The sequence below is a fragment of the Falco punctatus genome (genome assembly GCF_963210335.1).
Source record: "Falco punctatus genome assembly, chromosome: 1".
NCBI lineage: Eukaryota > Metazoa > Chordata > Aves > Falconiformes > Falconidae > Falco > Falco punctatus.
In genome coordinates, this window is record NC_137580.1 from 58,290,689 (window position 1) to 58,305,129 (window position 14,441).

The 14,441-nt window shown below is 41.5% G+C and overlaps 1 protein-coding gene across 1 annotated transcript in view; it reads right to left on the reverse strand.

The window, feature by feature from the left end:
* LNX1 (ligand of numb-protein X 1) overlaps positions 1 to 14,441 on the reverse strand; it is a 239,696-nt gene that overhangs the window by 113,334 nt on the left and 111,921 nt on the right. The gene's annotated exons all lie outside the window — the stretch shown is intronic.

Sequence of the window (14,441 nt, forward strand, 5' to 3'; positions counted from 1 at the left end):
CCTCACAAGAACAAGGACTAGTGACTGTGAGACTTCTCCCAGATGCTTACAGAATACTTCATCTCCCGCTTCATCCTGGTTGGGTGGTCTACAACAGACTCCCACCATGATATCTGCCTTGTTGGCCTTCCCTCTGATTCTTACCCATAAACACTCAACCCTACTGTCACCATCATCAAGCTCTAGACATCAAACCACTCCCTGGCATACAGGGCTACCCCACAGCCTCTCGTTCCTTGCCTGTCCCTTGTGAAGAGTTTATGGCCATCCATTGCAGCACTCCAGTTGTGCGAGTCATCCCACCATGTTTCCATGATGGCAACTATATCATAGGTTTCCTGCTGCACAATGGGTTCCAGCCCCTCCAGTTTGTCGCCCGTGCTGCATGCATTGGTGTAGGTGCACTTCACTTGTGCTATTGATCCCACCACCTTTTTGAGGGGATAAGCCCTAATTCCTACATGACCTATGTTATAGTTGTTAGCAAGTGATCAAGCACAGGGACAGTACCTTCCTTTGGGGTAATGTTACTTCGCGTATTTTTTTCCCCCCAATCAGATCTCTTTTAGGTAAAAAAAAATTCATAACAACTCATTCCATAAACTTCATGATTATATAACTGGCACTAATCAGATGAGGCCACAGCACTGATGCATTATTCTCCTGAAGCACAAATGATGGATGAAGTTACAGAATAGTAACCTTGCAAACACTATTCAGGGTAGCTTGGATCCATGGCTAAATTTGAGCTTAAAAGATAGCTCCTATCTTTACAATGAGCTAAGCCAAGTGAATCTTCATTCCTGAGCAGATTTGCAACAAGGACTTGGGAACCAGCTAAGACACTCAGCGGCAAAAAGTTTTCATGTCCATAAATTTTTGCTTTTGAACGCAGATTTACTCCAGATCAGCTGGTTCTAGACATGAAAAAAGGGCATCCTGCTTCCAACTTTGCCTGTCCACACTGGAACAAGATCCCCAGAATGGGAAGGTCTTATAAATGAGAGTCCCACTCCAATGGTTTGAAGTCTGGCAGCAACATCTGAGCAAATTTGCTGTGTAATAGATTTGAGAGGGTTTGGCTTTGGATGCCAAAAGACTAACCTGCTCAAATTATTTTTGCCTGTGAGTACCAAGAATAAGAACAGTATTCTTGTCCATCTTTTGGGTTATCTTACTGTAAATTTACTAGTCAAATGGTGACATAAATGTAAAGAAAAAAAAAGAACTAGAAATTATGCACAATTTGAGAATTTACAGTTCTTAAATTATGCTGTTAGGACAGCGTTATATTTTCCTGAAAGCTCTTCACAGTCTAGGCAATTAGATTATACATATTATTAAACCTGTATTATGTCTTTATTGACACAAAATATATTGACCCTAAGCAACCACAATATACAAGCAATTGCAAACACGTAGTAAGAAAAAGAACAGAAAAGGAAGCAAAGTCAAGTCTTTCTCTACAAGTAAGAAACTTATTAAATGGAAACTACATGACTTGCCCACAAACACGGGAAGTCGGTAAGCACAGAGGATCTCCAAGCCAGCCACTGGAGTCTTTAATTAAAAATCCCTCAACCCCATCCAGGTTGCATCTAGGCCTCTTTTCTGTGTCTGGCTGGTATTTGTTGCTGTGTGTCTTTGAGTGTCTGCACGCATACATATATGGACTAGTACTAACTGCATCAAGTCTCAGTATGGGCTTTGAAGATGAATGTGTCTACATTTTGGGGTGGTTTCACATTATAAGCAAGGTTTATCTTTACTGGTCATAGACACAAAGCAAACTGGGCAGCCAGGAAAGCAGGTCATATGCATTTTAGAGAGTTATGTGCTACATACTGCCAGCTCCTACTGTATCATATTGAACCAGAAAGCCTAGGCACACACCTCCCTTCAAAGACAGATATAAAATGCTTTACTTATTTCTTCCAGGGCTGGTATTAGACATACACAGGCAAAGCAGCATTGGGTTGTTTGCACACCTAAGAGAAGAGCACCTTGCTCTTACCTGCCTGGCTCAGCTTAGCTCTACTCACCCAGGCAGTCCAGGAGAGAGCAACTCCTTCCTGCGCGCTTCCAGAAATCTTTACCCCAAATTTCCAAAACACACAAAGAACTAACAGCCAACCTACAAAAACAGGAGCAAAAAGAAACTGTTTCCATGAAGCTTTAGCAGGATCTAAAGCTGGCAAAACCTTTTGCTAATGGGAAACAGCATCGGGAACTGTTTTAACATGTAAATTAAATGTTTTCTACACCTTGTATATATGCAAGTCTCTTACCCTCGGGCATGCAGTCAATGAATGCAACTGCAGCTCTGTCATGACAGCCCTGTATTCAATACCACCTTTGTCAGGGAAAAATGTCAGGGTTTTCAGGCAAACTGTAATAGCAGGTCACTGCTTACAAGCCCTGAGTCTAATTATTGGCAAAACAGTATTTGAAGATTTAGCTTTAGTTTGCATTAGGTTTGTTCTCTGGCTGTAGCAAGTATTTAAATAGAATTAATTTGCTGCTTGCAAGGTCATTTCAATAACTGTTGCAACAAAGCCTGGTGAGTTCTTGCACACACAGGGTAAATGGCACACATGGAGCGGCCTGTCAGCAGTGAAGCATGCAACTTGCAGTTTTGGTGACTTTCAGCCAGCTCCTCAAGAGTAGTGCCCCCCTTCCTTTTGCCTATACAGAACTACATACAAGCAGCCTTTTTCTATACTCATCCTAATCACTTTATACTTAGGGCTCAAGCTGTTAAGAGAAATGGCAAAAAACTAAGGAAGGTGGAAGAAGACTGGAAGGAAAGGAATTGAATTTTGCTGATAACTAATAAAGTAGTAATTTTTCCCCCATCAAAGTGTTTACCTTTGAAGGGAGTCATGGTTCAGCAACACAGCCATACCCTATGAGACTGCTTTTTAAAAGTATTCAAACAGTCCTGGCCTGAAGACTGCATTTCACTCAGGTTCATACTTCTTTGTCAGGAAAGAATTTAAACTTTATACTTCCTTCATAGTTAACAGCTGCATTAAACCATAAATCATACAATTAGCAATCTATTCTGCTTGAGCCAGTCTAAATTGTGTGCCAATTTGTAGCTTGATTGGGTAGTCTGCATAATTAACATAACACATGTTCTAAATCCTATTTTTGCTCCCATCTTTGCAACAAGCTGCAGACAAAGAATTACTTAATGAAGATAATGAACTTCTGAAATGCATTTATTAAACTGTTGACAGAAAATTCACCAAAAAATGATGGGGGGAAAATCACAGAAAAAAGGAATAGGCATGATACTCCTATAAATGTTCACATAGTTCTAATAATAATACAGCAATATAAAAAAAGACATGGCATATTCAAGCATTTGTGAACAGCATATTGTATGCTTGCCCAAGAAGGCAAATTGCAACTTGTAATAGCCGAGTCAAAATAGATAATCAGAGTTATGGCATATTGCCAATTACAAGAAAGAAAAGAAAGCCATACTTTACCATGTATTTTTTTTTTTTTTTGTTCAGAACTAATATAGGCACAAGGGTTTTGATAACATGACTTAGTCATGTTACAGTTGGTATTGGTACATTAGAAGTAGTGTACCAGGGAAAAATTACCCTAGCTGTACCTGTAATAGGCTCTAAATTAGCTGTTACCACTCAGAAAAGAGATGGTGGGATCACTGGGAAAATGTCAACACCATGCTCTGGGGAGACTATATGAAACATCAAAATTATTTAAAGAAGCAAATGTTCTCTGACTGCATTCATTGCTGCATATATATTCAGAGATTTTTTTATTATTTTTTCCCCTGAAGGCAACAGTAGGACTACAAGAGAAACCAAGACAGTACAGAAGATGCAATGAAGACCTACTAAATCTGGAAAGAGACAGGGAAAATAAACGTGATGACTATTCCCTTTTCCTTAACACAGAAAATAGGCAGCAATCAATGAGGTTCTCAAGCAGCAGGCTTAAATCCAACACAAGGAAATGCATTTCCAACCACTAGAAAAGGTTCAAAGCACATCTTGATCAAAAAATTAACTGATCAGAGCCACAGATCATGCCTTCTCTATATCTTAAACATAATAGCTTATATTCAACTTGTGGCTCAGGATTTTCAAACCTCGAGAAGTTCCTGAAGGTGCTTTCAGGCACCTTATGCTGCATTTCTTTTACCCCTTCCAACAGCTTCCAACCCAGCTATATGGACCATTATGGAGAGCTCTTGTGCAGCAGCTAGCCCTGGTGTAGCTACAGCCATAAATAATGCTCTTAGCAGTACAACTTACCCTGGTTTGGAGAAGGAAAAGAAGCCAAGTTAATGTAAGGACCTTGGAGCTGCATCTCCAGCAGAGTACTTCTTCACATAACAATGCTAGTGAAAGAATTTTTAGGCTAGACTTAGTCTATGGTTGTGGTGATGTGAGAAAACTACAAGTTAATATGTGCTGGCACCAAGACCCGCAGATATCTACAAGCCTATCCTTGGCTTAATAGTGAGTTCACCCAAAATAAGAACAGAAACAGCATTATGTATTTCTAATTGTTCACAACCAGCATTTCATATGTGGAACTTGACATTCCCAAACTATTTGATCAGACTTTAAAAAGAGCTTGAGCTAAAATAAAAATCCATTGAGTCCATTTGTTCTGCAGAGAAAGGCAGTAAATTATCTGGATTAATGTTGCCATTGTAAGTACTTTACTGAAGCCCCTTAAACAAGTAAGCCATTAAACTAGTTCCCAAAACCATGGGTGATGTCACACAGGAATCAAAACTGGAAAGTTCTATGACCAAAAGCTGTGCTCATGTACTGTCATAACAGTCAGGTTTTGTCTGTGGGCTTTCTGGGCAAGACAGGTTTGCATGTGCATATGTGAGGCAAGTGACTGAGCTTGAGCTTGCATATGTGTGCCTTGTTCTCCAGGCAATTTAAAACAAAACGGGTGATTTTCGTGGTGAACTCTCCAGGATTAATTGAAAGGAAAGAAAATGAGCCTCTTAAGACCTTTTATGAAGTCCTTAATTTAAAATATTTTATTTGGTTATTTACTTAAAAAGCTTTTAAGATGATATTGCCTTATCTGAAAGAGCTTGGTAATGAAAGGTAGAAAACCCAGTCCTTTCAACTAACTGCTTCCATAAACTGCAAACAGATTCCAGCTTATCTATTCAATGGGTTCCACATTTGGGTGGTTTTTACAAACAGATCCAGCACCAAAATGCAAAAATCAATTTACCAATTTAAAAATATCTCAGAAGCAAGGTAAGCAGCCCTTGAGTGCTAAACACCATGATGGTGGTTTAAACTTGCACAGAGCTTTTACATGGCATCTGTTAATCTCAGGAGTGCAGTATCAAGGCAGAGTTGTCTGAGTGCTGCCAGGTACAGTAAGTGAGGCAGCAGCCAGAAGCCTTGTTCACTGGCATTCCCATCAGCATCAGTCATGCCCTGATTTCCTTCTTAATTCTCCAAGTTTTTGCATTTGGTGTGCTTACAAAAAGCAAATACCATTGCAAACCTTTGTGCACCCAAGTGCTGTACCAGCAGTGCTTTGAGATTCAGAACAGGACCTGGGGTCTGAAGGAGAAGGGAAGCTTGAGTTGCTTTCAGATAAATCAGAGTCCAAGAAGGAAATATATATGCTGCACTTTTTTTTTATGCTGACCTTTCTTTTTCAAATCTTTTATTTCTAAAAAAAATCTTTCCTCCTCCCTCGTTACACTGGAGGAAGCAAAGAAGTGACAGTACAATTTCCCTATAGAAAAGGAGAAAAATGCAGTAATGCCACTTTATTTAGGGTGAGCAGAGGGGATAGCCTGCACTGCAACCACCACAGACATCAAAGAACAACAGTAAATACAGTAATGGCAAGGTGGAATTGGAAGCGCTCCAGTACTTCCTACAGATGTCACTTAAACATCCCCTTCCCCAGTGTGAGTCCCTGGCCTGGCCTAGCCCTTGCTCAGGGCTTTTTCCCTGACATCCATGGGTTTCACCCACCTACTGCACTGCACTAAGCCCAAGAGGAGCATGGATACTCCATGGTTCGGACCATGCCAGTGTAGTTCATTTCCTGACCTCTTCAGGATTATGACTATTCCTATCAGCCTTGAACAAGACTATTTCTGCTTTCAGTACATAATTGTGAAAAGCAAAACTTCCGTATCTTGGGGAAAGACCACATTTATATAGGGAGCAGGAGATCTCGGCTGGTGGCTAGAATTCCCAGCCTATGCAGAGTTATTTTCAAGCACAAATTATTTACAATGGGCACCAGAACCCCCCACTAGCAAGCAGCAGAATAACTGTGCCATTGAGATTGACAGGTACTGTTTATTCCCAAACTGGTTTCCTTTTTCTGACTCCAGTTTCTATTTTTGTCCAGGATTTTGTCCTGTCTGGCAGAGTGTACTGTTCCTGCTGACAGTGTAGAAGCCCATGCACAGAAAAACGATTACACCAAGCAAAAAAGAGGCAGCACCTCTTCAGCAGTTCCTTGCATAGACTTTGTTCATATTTTTTCCAAATCACCACTTTAAAGGATGCACATTTTTCTTCTTTGCTAGAAAGGACAGGACGAGTTGGAAACTCAGCCTGAGGACTCGTCCACAAAGCAATTGATGGGGGCATCCTGACTCCTTGGTTTAGCTCATGGAGTAACAACCTTTATATCCACCACCTCACCCCTTCCAAAAAGCCTCAGAGTAGACATCCCAAATAATGATTTTTCATGGTTTTTTCTACTTTTCTTTTTTGAGGGCTAATGATATGTCCACTCCACTCCAGGATGCCATGCCTGCATACCCTCCAGCCATTCAGCAGAGACCTCAGGGTGTAGGACTGCTCTACAGCACTTTACTAGGATTCTCCATGTTACTGCAACCCAGCTGGGCTGGGTTTCAAAGACAGACAGAATAGGATCATCCTCCAGAAGCCAGCAAAATTATCAGGCCCCAAAAAGAAAGGGTCTTATAAAGAGTAGCACCCATTTCCTGCGTGGGTAACTGCATGAGAAAGTTAGGGGGAGATTTCTGAAGGAAGTGAGGAGCTTGATGGTATAAGTCAACGCCGAGCTGGGTATTCAGAACCTTGTTGCATCTGTCCTCAACTTTTAGTATTTTCATGCATATAAAAACATGGCCATCTTTGCCAGCTCACAGAGCTGAAAAGCAGGAATCAAAATCAAGCTCCAGCTATGCCAAGATGACAAAGGTGGCTGCCACCAGGCTGCAAGGCTGGCCCTTCTGTTATTTTTAGCTAACACTTTGTGGCTGGTTGATATAAACCTACAAATAAATCAGCAGGCTTTCCTAGCAGAGGGTTATTAGGAGCCAGCTGCCTTGGCTTTGGGGCCACACGAGCAGTGATGATGGTGATGATGATGATGGTGATGCACCAGGGTCTGGGTACCACCACTGCTGCAGTAATCACTGGCTCAGTCCTCACCATGCCTGGCCGGCGGGAGCACCTCTGCCAGGATGGCTGGGAGCCAGGCAGGGCCAGTGCCATGATGCCATGAGGGCTGTGCCACAGCTCTCAACTCACTAGAAGCCTGCCCGTGGGCTCCGGGGAGGCAGCACAGAGGAAAGGGGCATGTTTTATTACACATGCAGGCTTAAGCTAAGATTAAGTTACCTGTGCATTCCCTAAACAGATGTTTAACTTGGCTCATAGCTATTCCAGCCACGTGGGCAAATCCCAGGCAGAGCGCCACACGGCACAGGGCTATCCTGCCACTTGCAGCCTGTTGCAGCTAGAGCAGAGCAATGTTTACTTTTGCAATTTGCCTCACACGTGATTTAATCCATGAGTTAACTAAGGCCGAATTGATAGAATTTGATTTATATATTTTAGGGATTATTTACATAATCAAAAGAAAATAACAAGGAATCTTACTGCAAAGGGTGAAATCTTTACCTTGTTCACAGCAATGAAATCCATGGAGCTAAGCCAGTGTAGACCAGCTGAATTTCTGTCCCTTCATGTTTAATGATAGAGGTAAAGACCTGGTCCAGAGCTTTATGACACAAAAATGCTTTGTAATGTAAAACAGACCAAATCCATAAAATGCTCCCAACATTGTTCTTATTTCCATAGCAGACGTTTAGAAGAAAGCAGCACAACAGTGTGACTTGAGAAACCTTTATTAGAATTAGAACAAGAAAACACAAACAGAAAACAACCATTAACGTCCAGGGTAATTTTCAAAACCTCTTTGGCAATTTCCCCTCCTCTCCTTTTTACAAATGTGGGAACAGTTAACCACTCAGGAAGAACACTTTGTAAATTTGGAAAACTGAAGAATTCCCCTGTTATATGCAACCCACATGAAAACAAAGATTTTATATATTATTTTGTTTATCTAATGAAGGATAAACATAGTATTTTGTGTGGTGAAATATGAAACAGGCCTTTCTCCATACACACACACACACACACCCCCCTCTTTATTCAGCTGAGATTTTAAATAGCTCTTTAAAAGTGTCGTGTAACAACCAGAATAGCAGCACTGCAGTGAAAAACTAAAGAAAATCTTTCTAACTTCTTACACAAAGCACACCAAGAGAAGAAACCCAGCCCACCAGAGATCAAATCTTACATCCCCTCTGTGGGATGAAATGACTTTGTTACAGCTGCAAGAAGTCAGTACAGCAGTGATCTTGTCAGCCAGAGTAAGACTAACCAGAAATGTCTTCTCCCTTCCAGCCAGCGAGACTCCCCGGCCAGGCAGGCAGGCTTTGCACAGGGTAAGCCCTGCTGCCCACTGCCTTGCTGGGAAGAATGTCTGTAAAACGTGGAGGTGGTTTTCTCTGAAACCTGGGACCCAGCCCCATTTCTCAGCTTTTCTTGCAGCTCAGACAACCCTCTCCCTCCATCTCCAGCTCCCTGTGGTACCCACCTCCAGACCCCTGACATTGGGCCTGTCTAGTCAGACTTTTTTCATGTGTGTGTGTCAAAACCCATCTAGTTTTTGATGGAGTGACACACACACACCATGTAATACCTTCAGGGAATAAAGCAAGCCTGGGTTCAAAGAGCCCAGCTGTGACCATGAACTGACCAGTCTTCCCTGCAGTAAGAACACAGAGATGTCATGCAGTCTCCTGGTATTTGTAAAGGTGCCAAGAAAAGCAGAAAAGACCAGCATCTCCTGCCTAGAAGTGACCTGGTGGGTCAGACAGCAGGTATCTTAGCAGATTTTTGTCCAAAAATGTTTGTGGATAAAGATGCAAGAAGGTGCCTGCCATACTCACACGTACCTCTCCATAGTGGTGTCTCCATCTGAGAAGCTCTTTAGACCCTTCAGAGACAAAAATCTCTGCAAGGCTTGGCAAATACAGAGCTTCTTAAAATCAACAGACATCTTGCCTAGTACAGTGTTAAAAACGTTGCCTTTTTCTGTGAAGTATTATTTAAGTTGAATATGTTAGGGTGTGTTGGGCTGATAAAGGCAAGAGAAGAGCACAGGGAAAAAAAGAAGTGATTTGGAACAAACAAAATATATGAAAAAAAAGGTAAAAAACATCTGTCACTCTCTAAACTGCACAAAATGTTTCTGCCTAAGCACAGCATGGAATAATTTCATGTTCAGATGTCTGCACATCTTAACAGCTGGAAAAATGTTGAACATGGATGAAAAGGTATTTTTCGACAACTAAATCCATGGGCAATGTAATCACAAAAGCTGGCATTTTCATGCTGTTCTGTATACACACACATACTAGTTTGCTCTTACCTGTACAGCTGTTGTATGTTGGGAAGCTAAAAAAACCAGACCCATGATCTGGATGTAGATCAAACATCTTTACTACATGCGTAACCAAGCACTCTATCCCTATTAAAATTCAGCAGGGGTGATATATCAAAAAATCTCACAGACTGCTGTGAAAATTTACCTTTAGGGAAGCTGAACTCTTTTATAGCCAGGAGGAAGATTTTTCGCAAAAAGCTTACTTTAATGTTATTATTACAACTGAAAACCTTTCCATGTTCTCATGAGAAGACTGCGTTGTGTGTTATCCCGGAAACAAAGACTGCAGGACTTTACAAATCCAGACAATGTTAAAAGTGGATGACAATTTGTCTGCTGGGAGAAATCCAGCAAGTTCTAGATTTGTTTACTAGCCCCAAACTAGAACAGCTCATCAAGCTGCAGTCCTTAAAACCAGAGTTGAAGCTCAAATATTTAGAAGTATGTTTTGGAAACACTCTGTGTACACTGAAAATCTTAGATTGCATTCAAAAGTTGTATTTGAAACTGCCAGGTCCTAATTAAAACAATATACTCCTAAATGCTTGCTTCAAATGATACCTTAAGCACATTTTGTGGATTGAATTTGTTTATTGAATGGAGATAGGAAAATTTCCTCACAATTAATTTCCACTTATTTGAATGTCTAAACAATTTTACAGTCTCGTGTTTCCTTCAACAGCCTGATTAAATGGACGTAGAAATAGTAAAGATTGGGGCACAATTTATATTCAATGTCTTCCAGATTTTTGGCTGCGTGATTCTATAAATTCTGGGCTGATACTGAATGGAAGTTGCAGTGTTTGAGTCACTTAAAGTAGGTCAAGGCTTAAATAAATACTTGTGAAGAAAAAAAGAAATATTCACACCTTATTTAAAGGTGTTGAAGATTTTTATAATGAATTTCCTTTAAAAACGAATGCCTGAGTTCCCCATAAAAAAACACAGAACTTTTAAAGGAAAAACAATCTAGATCTATTCTGAGAGAATTCTCTTGTTTACACGGTGGTATATCCAATGGTTTTCATTGAACCTAAGTTTGTTAAGAATATTCTCCTGATAATGGAAATGTAATTCAAAATAAAATTAAATGCAAAGTAACATGATCATAAAGTCTACATGCAGTATTTCTGAGGAAAACAATGACCATCTGGCACCATATGTGTAGAACCCCAGGCAAATCACCACTTTTTTCCCTGTTGCAGAATTACTGAAGATCAGTGGGTTATGGAAGCTGGACAGATTTCTTCCAAAAGATTATTACATTGTCCTCAGTGCTATCTTATAAGCCGTTCATCAGTGATGTCATTGATATCTCTCATATATGACCCAGTATCTTTTGTTCACTCCTCTTATGTTGCAGGCTTTTTATGTGCTCTGTTGAAAAGATGTACATAGCATTTTACATCAGTAGAAGTAAACAAAAAAGTAATTACCAGTTAAGACTAAGAAGCCTAAAAGCTTGTTGCAGTGCTGAGAAGATCATGGTGGCTATATAGAGTGATCTGGAAAACTTCATACGTTATACCAGAAAAAGTGTGCCCGGATCCGAGCATGGGCGTGTTGTCAGGAGCAGGAACACAGCCTCTGTCTGCAGAACTGCGTTGGTACTCGGTTACCAATCGTAAGCTGCAAGGGCTAACTAGGGGTCCTGACAATAAGCAAAATTCACATTTCAAAGATGCAGCAAGAAAATCTGGAAGGTTTTGGAGAAAGGAGAAGGTAAGAGTGTGAATAAGGCAGTGTTAAGACCAATAATAGACTTCTACCTACAGTCTGATACTCATACTTTAGGTGCTGAAAAATCTGGAGAGGGTAAAAGAGAAAGACAAGAAGACACAGGGGACTTGAGTCCAGAAGAAAATGCCATCTACTGAAAAGCTTAACGAGTGGAGAATAATTAATTTCATAAAAATGGAAATGTTCCATGAACAACAGAACTCCTGATGCCTGAATTCATACCAGTTTTTGGTGGAAAGGGGGCTGAGGGAAACCAAACTGAAGGAAAACTCTCCCTAGTCTCTATGTCTCTTATGGCCCCTCTACTAGAAACGTGACAACACACGCTGCAGGTAGCCCTTAAATAAATCCATTCACACTGACCAGCTGGCCCTGTGCTGCCAAGCACAGTGTGTGACAGCTGAGCTCTCCCTTCTCTGAGTCTCTCCCCTCTTTCCAAGACAATTTTTCATCAGGCCAGCATGAACTCTTTTCTTTGAGACTCCTACACTCAAATATGTTTGAAATCAGCAAAGTATTCCGAATGTGTTAGGTAAGAGAAGCTGATGGACAAAAGGAGAAGATCACAGATCTGGTCCACTGCAGGAGCCAGATGCAAAATAAGGCTGGCATGATGATGGTGTGGACATGCATGTACCTTCACTAAGAAAAGGTATTTAGGAGGTGGTAAGAGTTCTCTTTAATCTGAAAAAAAGGACAAGACTTTTATTCTGAAAAAGCTTTCCAAATTCAAGGCAGAAAGGTTGACTTCTTCTTAACAAGTGAAGGCAATAATTTTGCATCTAAGCAAGTCACCAAAGAGCTGATACTGCACGTCTTATGTGTTCAACACTAGACGCTGATCTGAAAAAAACCCATATTTAGCCAAAGCGGATGAAGTATGGTGGCCTAACATAAACAGTCCATACAGTGGTCCCTCAGGTCTTAAGCTCTGTGAACCATTCCCCAGCATGGCACAGCAACAGTAGATATCCATTAGTCACAGATGCTTGTAGAGGAGTTATAGAGGACTGTATGAAAAATTTATTTGTAAAAAGGTTGTAATGTTTGTTAAAAACATTAAAAAAAAAAGTGAAATGAAGCTGGGCTAATTAGCATTGATAACATACAACTGTGGGCTGGCTTCAGGGGCGGTGGGTTGGCTGATGTAGATAAGGTGCAGCTGTGGCTGGTTAAGTGGTTGAGAGCCAATGAAGAGAGAGCGGCCAAGGAAGAAGCAAGAAAGCACATGCCCTGGATGAGATGAGACAAGGAGAAGGCAACAGAGGGGCTGGCATGAAGTGTATGCTGGTCTGTGGTGGTAAAAGACCTTGTTGCAGCTTGATAGTTTGGAGAGTGTTGTGACAGATGTTAACATGCAGTAGGTTGGTGTCAGGAAGAATTTGATGAGTAGAGCTAAAAAGTAGGTTGAATGGACTGGCTGTGAACATGGGTCTTCAATCAGCAGAGACTGCAAACTCTTCAAAATGCTTTTCTTTGCATTAGCAGCCCAGACACCCCCCTGCTTGTGTTGTCTAACAAAAGACTATAAATTCATCAATCTGCACAGGTAAGCACAGCCCATAGCATGCCATTGGAAGCGATTGTTATTCCTAGCCATAAATGCTTTACACTTTCTATTCAGGAGTGCTGCACCCTTTCGCGGCTGGCCGCACTGCTCAGCGCAGCAGTGACCCGGGTAAAGGCTGCAGGGGTTTGACACAGCAAAGTTCTGTGCGTGGCAGCCTGTGCCGGTTGTGGGGCAGGATTGCCCTGTGTCCTCAAAAGGGATGCTGCCATAGGAGGAAGACAGAAGGAGAGGGGGCTTATTCTAGTTGGCTGAAATAGCCAGATCATTCCAACACTTGCCCCCTTTTAAAAGTAGCTATGAGACTGCAAAGTGGTCAAAACTCCATTCTGTGTCTTTGTTAGACAAGACACTTGGTACTCATGGTCCCCATGCTTGGCAGCACTTCTGCAATTCCAGCTCAGAAGAACAAGTGCCAGCTTCCAAGCCTTGATCTCCTCCACCACATGCTTCCTTGAAGATCCAACAAATGGCTGCCCTCGCTTGGCTTGGGAGCATTTGCTACAGCAGATACAAACAGAGCTGTAAGTGGAACACTTCCTCTGGGATTGTGTTCCATGCTGTCTCACGGACCAGGTTCAGTCACTGCTTGCTTAGGCAGGCCTGTCAGCTAGGAGTGTCCCACTGCAACGGTTTGCAGAGCAAGGCTGGTGGAACCTCACGCTCTGTAATGAGACTATTGCAGTGAAATGCATCTGGCAGGAGGAGACAACTTGCAAAAAGCTAGGGTGAGAAGAGCTGAGTGTTGGCAGCCCTAACGAGCTGGATTCCCAAAATGAACTTGAAGGATTTGGCAGAACTCAAATTACATTTTTCAACAGTTACTGTAAGTGTAAATGTTATTTTACCCGCCCCCTTGAACTGTATCATCCTGGCCAGCCACAAGGCAACCACACCCACACTCTTACTTTTACAGCTGGGGAGATGGGGTCAAGAACCTCTATGTTCTGTGTAACTCAAAGCCTATTATTAAAGTAATTCATTTGCAGATAAATCATCCTTGTTATGCAGGTCCAAGTAAAGGAGGAATAAAATAAGAGGTTGTGAGCTTGAGCTCCTTTGCTGAATGCAGATCCTACCCCCTTCCCTGACCACATTTAAATAGTTGATAAGAATTTGGTCATTTCGTTCAAATCTGGGGAAGGTGATGCAGTAATCATTACAGAAAAAAAAAAAAAAGAAACAACCATCAAACCAGGTTTTATCAGGTAATGGCTCTTCACAGGAAAACAGAAAAGTTCAAAGATCTTACAGCACTCAAAGGTCTAACACGGAGCCAGAACGTGACCAGGAACATTATTTCTTACTTTCAGCATTACTTTCAGCACGAGCGTGTGAGTGTAAACCTGACCCCAGCTGAGTCAGGGAACGC